This window comes from Phyllobates terribilis, unplaced genomic scaffold (assembly GCF_046119375.1).
Source record: "Phyllobates terribilis strain yellow unplaced genomic scaffold, ASM4611937v1 Scaffold_29__1_contigs__length_15306474, whole genome shotgun sequence".
NCBI classification, from domain to species: Eukaryota; Metazoa; Chordata; class Amphibia; order Anura; family Dendrobatidae; genus Phyllobates; species Phyllobates terribilis.
Window position 1 is genome coordinate 10260404 of NW_027362789.1, and position 9521 is coordinate 10269924.

Here is a 9521-nt window from a genome sequence, read left to right on the forward strand (position 1 = left end):
TTATACTCAGGATTAATCACCCAAGTGCTATCCACAATATGTCTGAAAATATTTGCATAATTAGTGATAGACCAGTGGAAAAAACCAATACAGTAAATATAAATACAGTAATTATATAAATAACTTGATACATGTACATAAACAGATGGGCTACAAGTAGATAGAGATCTTGATAGGAGACCATCTGGAGAGATCACTCGAAGGATGTATGGTACTTTTTCCTTTATTTAGTAGAACGTCAGAGCTTCATGTCAGAATAGACAAAGACAATGATGGAGTGATAGCCAGTAAATGACAGAGCACTAGAAATGTCAAAGGACATAAAATCAATAATGAATAAATACAACACAACTCATAAAGGGAATAAAAGAAGAGACCCTTTGGTAGGAACCCATCATTAAAATAGCGCAGCAGCAAAATATTTACAGAAAAGACTTGAAGCTAACAGACTCATTCAAACCAGAGGGCATAACCCTGTCCAATGTGATAATCCAGCGTGTCTCTTTTTGGAGCAATTTTTGTTTAGTATTGCCTCCCCTAATGCCCATGTAGACTCTATCGATGCCCCGAGCTGAAAGGCCCTGAGGGTTACAGCCGTGGGCATCGAAAAAGTGCCTGGGGATAGATTTAAGTTGTTGGGGGTCTAAGCTGGAAGCGGCATTTTTTATGTCTCTAATATGTTCCTGGATGCGGATTTTAAGGGGTCTTGTGGTCATTCCTATGTAGACTAAATCACACGGACATCTAATGTGATAGACAACCGCTTCCGTTTCACATGTAATGTGATGTAAGATTTTAAAATTTTTATTCCTACCAGAGTCTGAAAATTCACCCGTTTTGGTGATGTATTTACAGATTGAGCATCTGCCACAGGCGAAACAGCCCCATGGTGGACCCTTACTACCAGGAAAAAATTGTTTTTTTGGAGGGACATAGTGACTTCTGGAGACGATATCTCCAAGGGTCTTAGCTCTACGCCATGTTATAAGTGGTTGTTTAGTAAGCTGACCGCATAGATCACGGTCCGTAAGTAAAATTGGCCAGTGTTTAGAAAAAATCTTTTTAATATTAATCCAATTGGTATTGAATGTAGTAATGAATCTAGGTGATATGTCAGTGTTCGATTTCTTTTTAGAATTAGACAGTAGGCTTTGTCTACTGGTGGCTTTGGCTCGTAAGAAGCCGCGTTTAATGTCCTGCTTTGGATAGCCCCTATCCTGAAATCTACAAGATAGATCGTATGCTTGATGATGAAAATTATTATCGTTAGAACAGATGCGTCTTGCCCGTAAAAATTGCCCTACATTTCACTCACATAAAAAGGACCCACCTCTTACTCTAACCACGCCTCCTGACGAAGCTGAGGCGAAACGCGCGTCGAGGCGTTTTTTCAGACCGCTATCACGAGCCCCTGATCTTTATCATGACTCAAGGTAATTATTTACATGGCATTGGTCGGTATATTGCTACATGACTAAACTAATGTCAGGCTGTCTATTCGTATCAGTTCCTGACCTCTCACTTCTACCTAGATAGACTGAGATACTTTAGATTTTTATACTTACCTTGAGCCAGCATGGTATAGTGCCCTCAGTGGTTGTTTTATTCTGATTTCAATCACTGTCTTATGTGCTTCACTCTAGCATAAATAATTTAGTCATTCTTGATATACTCTATCTATATGAAATCATTATTTATGTGGTATTTATACTAATCTGGGGCTTTAGTTACGGTCTCATTACTATTTTGGGTTTATATACCCTGTATCCCTTACTGTTTTAGCTGCTCTTTTCCCAATACCTCTTTATGTGATGTTTTTATTTAGAATAATATGTTGCTATGAATAAAGATTATGCTTTGTATAGATCTCCAATGTGTCTTGGGTATCTATTTATATTTCTCTTCATGCTATATCTCTACTTGTCTGACTTACCTTTAGATACCTACTAGACTTTAGTTTGGGTTTTTGGTTTAGTGATTTGGAGATGGCATTTCACCTCTGGTGATCTGCTTTTGTTTTGGTCATTACTTGAAATGAAAGAAGTCAATGTTCCACCAGAGGGAGACAACGCTTCAGAAAAGCCATTGTAGCAAGCCAAAAAAGACATTTTAAGTCCAGCAGAGTAACCAGCGCACATACCTGTTAGCTCAGGTGAGTTTAAAAGGCTGCAGTTGATAACAAGGGCATTTGCTAAATAGATGGTGTGTGTGCAACAATATACTGAAAGGTCAATTATATTGTGCAGCTTATCTCACCACCTGTAATTACTTATTACTTACCTTTCCTGCAGCTGCTGGCTGTCCAGCAGCAGAGTGAAGGTGGCTGCTGCCGTGCGCAGGTATATAAAGGCTCAGAGCGTTCCATTGCCACATTCTATCTACTGCAGGCAGGATACCTGGCTGGCTGAACAGCACTGAGAAGCTCACAGAGACCACCATAAGCAACACTTTAAAAGAACGCCACAGACCAATTAACCAAACTTTTTGGGGGGGGGCTATTTTTTTATAGTCTGCAGGCTTGAAATTAAAAAAGTCAGTGTTCCACCAGAGGGAGACAACGCTTCAGAAAAGCCATTGTAGCAAGCCAAAAAAGAAATTTTAAGCGCATCACAGTAACCAGCGCACATACCTGTTAGCTCAGGTGAGTTTAAATGGCTGCTGTTGATAACAAGGGCATTTGCTAAATAGATGGTGTGTGTGCAACAATATACTGAAAAGACAATTATATTGTGCAGCTTATCTCACCACCTGTAATTAGTTAGGTGAAAGCTCCAAAATGCTTGCCTAATATGGCTGTTTATCCAAAAGGAAATAAAGGGGGAGAGCTAGATAGATAGCATTGCATTACAGTACATGGCTATGCAATGCAGAGTTGCTGAAGTTGAACCAAAATGAGTTTGTCATCCGGCTTCTGCAACTTTTAACATGAAAAATCCAATGAGGAGAAGAAAAGCAAAGCCAAAAAGTCCATCCAAAAATCCGACAAACAAGCAAAAGCAACAAAAAGCATTGAATTCAATTCTTTCTGATTTTAGAAACTGCATTAAAGAATGAGTGCACTGGTCCTGGAAATGCTGCAATACCAGGTCAATGCGTGGAGTGGACAGAGCAAGCTCTTTTACCATCTCCCTGTTCTAAAAATCCATTTAATATATGGTCCCCAGATAGGGGACGTATCAGATATTAAACTGATAAGAACAGATAAGGTTTCAACATAATTTTTATTGTACATAAGTCAGATTACAAGATAATAAATGCGAAACCTTTCAAGTACAAAAAACATAACAACATTTAACAATTATACATTACAGAGAATAAAAATAATCAATAAAAAATGGAATTCCACATATAAAAGCACCATCTACGGTTCGCTTCCTTCTTGCCCATATCTTTTACATTTTTTAAATAGTAAACATACATTTCACTAAAAGCCAGTTTAATACAATCAAGCACAGAAATAAAATCACGATTAAACAATAAAATATTCCTTGCTTTCCAAATTGCATTCTTGGCACAGTTTATTATACACCAGCAGATTTCAGATTGGTATGCAGTAGGGCAATTAAAAAGTCCGTATAAAACATATTCATAATAAAAGTCCTTTAAACCGCAAACCCACTTTAAAAGAATCCCCAATTTCCCCCAGAGTTCTTGTGCAAAGGTGTAGTTCCAAAAAAGGTGCATAACGGTCTCATCACAATGGCAAGAGTCTCTTGGGCATTTTGCCCGTGCCACCAGGCCTCTCCGGTGTTGAAATTCTCTGGTTGGGAGGCACTGGTGGACGGACATCCAGGCAAGGTCTTTATGGACATTGGCGAGGAACTTCCCGAAGACATTCCTCCACACACGTTTGGATCTGTTCCATGAGTAGTTACAAACTGGGGATGTCTCTTCTTCTCTCCTCAAGTGGACAAATAGCTTCTTCCGGTCCAGAAGGATGTCAGCTCCAAGGTCTTTTAAATTATGAGTCTTTATAACTTTTTCTAAAATAATAAGGTGCTTTGGTGGACACAATAAAACAGGCGCTGATAAGGATGGCCTAAACCATCTCTTAAAGATAAAACCACACGTGTATTTTAAAAACAGGCCAAAAGTACTATCAGACTTAAAAGCTTTAAAACAAAAACAGAAAATATTTACATATAAAAACAGGCGAAGATCGGGAACATCTTTTCCTCCATTCTGCTTTCTCTTATACATTTCTGATCGTTTAAGCTTTTCCATTTTAGAGCCCCATATAAACATAAAAATACAACGAGTTAGTTTTTTAAGCATTAAGTCAGAGGGAGGATACACCATGGCAATATATAAAATCATAGGTAATAAAACAGATTTAATAACAAGGACTTTCCCTTCGATCGAAAGATTCCTCAGGGTCCAAAAGGAAAGTTTCTTTGCCATTTTATCTTGAACCTCTCCCCAACTCACAAGCCCATCATTATTTGCATCAAATACAACCCCTAAAATTTTCACATTGTCATATTTCACATTAACAGTCGATAAGTCATTTCTATCCCACGCACCCATAATCAAACACTCAGTTTTATTAAAATTCATTTTAAAACCAGAAGCTTGACTAAAAAGATTGGTGCACAATACTACTCTCCGGAGTGAAGCAGGATCAGTACAAATAGCCGTCACGTCATCCATATATCCAAGCACTTTAACCTGAGCCCCTCCCCCTCCTGGGACAGGAACCCCCCGGACTACCTTGTCTTTCCGGATCATGCATAAAAGGGGTTCCATAGCGCAAATAAACAGAATTGGGGATAATGGACATCCCTGCTTCACTCCGGATTCCAGTGGGATAAAATCAGTTAAAAAACCATTGACAGAGATTTGTGAAAACATATTGTTATATAAACTCTTAATGCGAGATAAAAACCAGTCTGGGATTGCCATTTGTTTTAAAACTTTAAAAAGATATTCATGAGAAACCCTGTCAAACGCTTTCTCGAAGTCTAGCGCTAACAGGGCCAGCCCTTGATCCCTGTCTTTACTGTACCATATTACGTCTCTGATCGTATTTAGGGTCTCTGTAATACTCCTCCCTGGTACACCACATACTTGTTCGGGTTGTATTAACACATTAATAACAGTTTTAAAACGGCATGCAATAATCTTAGCTAAAACCTTGTAATCCATGTTAAGGAGGGTGATAGGTCTCCAATTTTTGAGGTCGTCCCGAGCGCCCTTCTTCTTGTATATTAAGGACACTATCCCCCTCCTCCATGACTTGGGTAACTTATCACACAAAAAAACCTCTTTAAAAAGTGCTAAAAGATCCTCTTTTAAAATATCGCAAAAGGATAAATAAAATTCCACAGGAAGACCATCAGCTCCTGGGGCTTTCCCTCTTGAAAAACTTTTAAAAACACTAAAAAGTTCTTCTAAAGTAATATCTTTTGTTAAAAACCCCTGATCTGCAGAATTTAGCCTAAAATCCAGGACATTAAGAGCATCTTGTAAAAACACATTATTAACACTTTTTTTGCTAAAAAGGTTTCTATAAAAATTAAAAGCTACCCTCTTCATACCTTGTATTGTGCTATCTCCATCTAGGCAGGTAATCGTTTCTTTCCTCTCCACCACTTTTTTGAAAAAGAAACGTGTACACTTTTCCCCTTCTTCTAAAAATTGCACCTTAGAATTAAATATTATTTCCTTCCCTTTTTGTTCAAGGTATGACTGTATCTCATTTTTAAGGCTTACAATATCATCATGCACCTCTAAGCCTATCTCTTTGAATTTAAGGAGAGTCTGCAGTCTAGTATTCAAATTTGCATAGCCCTGCTTCTTCTGCCTCGCCTTCCTCTTCCCAGCCCTGATAAAAAAATGTTGGATCTTGTCTTTAATCCCTTCCCACCAGGACAGCATTTTAAAATATGGGGGTTTGAGCTGCCTCCATTTTTGGTACTTTTTGATAAAATCTGACCTTACTAGGGGGTCTTCCAATAGGTGTACCCCCAGGCGCCACAACCCTCTATTAACCTTTAGTTCCCCCTGGTATTCTAACTCTAATTTTAAAATGTTATGGTCAGAAAATAAATTAGGAATTAAAACAAAATACACAAGGCTAAAAACTTCAGATAAAAAGATAAAATCGATCCTGGAGGCCACTCCCCGACCGGACCACGTAAATCCCGGGTCCGTCGGCGATAGCGACCTCCAGGCATCGCGCAACTTAAAATCTGTCTGCAAATTGCTTAATAAAAAACACGATTTATCTAATTTACAGATCGGGTCCCCTCCTCCTCGGCGCTCGTTTACACTGAGGCAATTAAAATCCCCAGCTACCAAAAGAGGAGATGACCCTACACAGAACAACGGTAAAATCTCAAACAACTGTATCCGCTCTTGTTTATCTGGCGGGGCATACACATTTATAACACGAAAGTTAAAATTATTAAAACATAAATGTACTAATATAGCTCTGCCGGGCACAATCTCAGTGACAGAGGAGATTATAAAAGCATTACCTCGGCAGAGCAGACCCACACCAGCTGATTTATTCTCATTAGAGCCGGACCAAATGGAGGGCCCTAGTTTCCAGTCTTTCTTTAGCTCATTATACCGTAGTCCGTGTTGCAGACCGCATTCCTGTAGGAAACAAATATCAAAGTCTAATGTTTTGAAATAATCAAAGAGAGCAGCCCTGCGGACAGGGCTCTTTAAAGATCTCACATTGAGTGAGAGACACTTAATAGATGGCATTTGTGTCATGGGGGAGGGGAGTCATCCATTATATCCCCTGCAGCGCCCGTCAAGTTCTCGAGTGTAGAGGAGAAGCAAAGAATATTCTGGGAGTCCGAACCAGATATCGGATACCCGGAGGAACCGGGTTGCCATATATCATCCCTGGCAAGGCACACATCAGGCGAGTCTGGATTAAATGCCGGAGGATCGTCCGCTCTTAGCTTTTTCCCACACGGCTCAATCACGTCGCTCGTGCAGTCATCCTCCGCTATTGCTGTGTGGCCTCTCACTTCCTGAAGACTCTCCAGGTCAGACATAAAAAACTCGCCATCATTGCCACCTGCTGAACAAAGAACCGTGGTCTGCCGGCACGAGTCCCTAGGTATGTCTGGGGTCTTCGACACAGAGCCCCCCACCGCCAACTCATTGGGGGCGCCCTGCTCCAACACACCAGGGACCATCGACGCAGTGGTCTTCTCCCTGACGGGAGAGTCCCTCTGCTCCGGTCTTTGGGTGGTCCGCCCTCCGCCCTTTTTCTGGGACTTCGCCACAGGAGGCTTTCCACGGGGGAGACCCGACTCCTGCTCCGTCCTCTCCGTCTCCTTCCTCGCGCCCTTGACCTTCTCCGCCACCTCCTCTGTTGTGGAAACAGAAGGACGAGGCTCAGGTCCTTTACTGGTCTCCGGAACACGAACTGGTCCTTCACGTGGCATAGGTCCTCCAGCAGCCTCCGCATATGTTCGGGTCTTGGTCTTCAGTGGGCACTCCCGAAATATATGGCCGTCCACTCCACACAGGTTGCAAGAATCCTTATGGGGGCAATCCTTAAATAAATGTCCTAGTAGACCACAGTTATTACAACGGAAAGCCTTGGACTCCGCACAATTGCTCTGGACATGCCCCATTTTCCCACAATTTCGACAGTACATAGGCATGCCAGCATAAAATAAATACCCCCGACTTTTCCCAATAGTGATAGTAGAGGGGGGTGATGTGTTCCTCCATAGCCCTGGGGATCCTCCCGCAACCGCACAAGAAACCTCCGCTTCCCACCCCAGAAGCCAACAGAGTTCTTCACAGGCCCAAGGTATCTCACCTCATCACAGTGACGGCTCAAACAGGTTTGAATGTCCTGCATCTCCACAAAGGGGTTGGGAAAATACGTTGTTATTTGTACCTCCTCATGGACGAAAAGTAGGGAAAACACCAGGCCATCCATCTCATCTCTCCAGCCATTCTCGTTCACCTTCTGGACCAACTGTTGGCAGCATCCTTGGTTCTTAAAAGTGATGGTATAAATACCTTTGAGTTCATTGTCCTGGAAACAAAAGATGTCATCTCTGTCAAACTCCAGGATCCCAAGGAGGATGGTATTGCAGACGAAGCGGATTCCTTTCTGCTCTCTGAAACTTTCCAAGACCTCAATACAGACTGTGTTTCTCATCCGGGGCTCCCCCGATGCAAAAGAAATTGTAGCAGGCATCCTTCCACGAAAGCGTACCAACTACAGAAGAAAAGAAAAAAGGCGTGAGCCTTTTTAAGGGATCGCAACACGTTGTAAGGGGACTAAGCCAGCTCCCTAATAGCAGCAGGGGGGTGAAGCCCCACCGTAAGGTGGGACGATCCCCCCAGGCCAAGGAGCCGGGTACCCCAAACACCTATCAGCCAAGACCAGATGCAATGCCTAAACACCACACCCGATCTAAGCCAAAAGGCCGAGAAGCGATAACCTGAATTGGTTTCGGCCTACGGTGCCACCCTCGGATCCTGAAAAGTCCATTTGTGGAGATGGCCACCTGGACTCCCGTTAAGAAGACATGTTGTCAACCTCTAGATCCCTTACATGCCTGCACTTTTCGGCTTGCTGCTGCAGCAATCCACGCGTTTTAGATCTGCATGACTCTAACTATTTTAGCACAGCACCCTCACCCCCTGCTGTTCCCACCCGCCTCAACACCGGTGGAAGGGAGGAGAACCAATTAAGGGGGGGACGAGCAGCTGTCTACCCTTAGCAGGAGTGTTGCTGATTACTTACCTTTCCTGCTGCTGCTGGCTGTCCAGCAGCAGACTGAAGGTGGCTGCTGCCGTGCGCTGGTATATAAAGGCTCAGAGCCTATTATGACACGCGCAGCCAGTGTTCCATTGCCACATTCCATCTACTGCAGGCAGGATACCTGGCTGGTTGAACGGCACTGAGAAGCTCACAGAGACCGCCATAAGCAACAGTTTAAAAGAATGCCACAGACTAATCAACCAAATTTTTTGGGTTGGGTTATTTTTTATAGTCTGCAGGCGTTAAATGAAAGAAGTCAGTGTTCCACCAGAGGGAGACAACGTTTCAGAAAAGGCATTGGAGCAAGCCAAAAAAGACATTTTAGGTGCAGCAGAGTAACCAGCACACATACTTGTTAGCTCAGGTGAGTTTAAATGGCTGCTGTTGATAACAAGGGCATTTGCTAAATAGATGGTGTGTGTGCAACAATATACTGAAAGAACAATTATATTGTGCAGCTTATCTCACTACCTGTAATTAGTTAGGTGAAAGCTCCAAAATGCTTGCCTAATATGGCTGTTTATCCAAAAGGAAGTAAAGAGGGAGAGCTAGATAGATAGCATTGCATTACAGTACATGGCTCTGCAATGCAGAGTTGCTGAAGTTGAACCAAAATGAGTTTGTCATCTGGCTTCTGCAACTTTTAACATGAAAAATACAATGAGGAGAAGAAAAGCAAAGCCAAAAAGTCCATCCAAAAATCCGACAAACAAGCAAAAGCAACAAAAAGCATTGAATTCAATTCTTTCTGATTTTAGAAACTGCATTAAAG

At 42.1% G+C, this 9521-nt stretch overlaps 1 non-coding gene across 1 annotated transcript; it reads right to left on the minus strand.

The window, feature by feature from the left end:
* Window positions 1-3049: 3049 nt before the first annotated feature.
* On the minus strand, window positions 3050-3234 carry LOC141178723 (U2 spliceosomal RNA). Its single transcript, XR_012254850.1, has one exon. It is a non-coding gene; the product is annotated as a U2 spliceosomal RNA (small nuclear RNA).
* Window positions 3235-9521: the final 6287 nt, after the last annotated feature.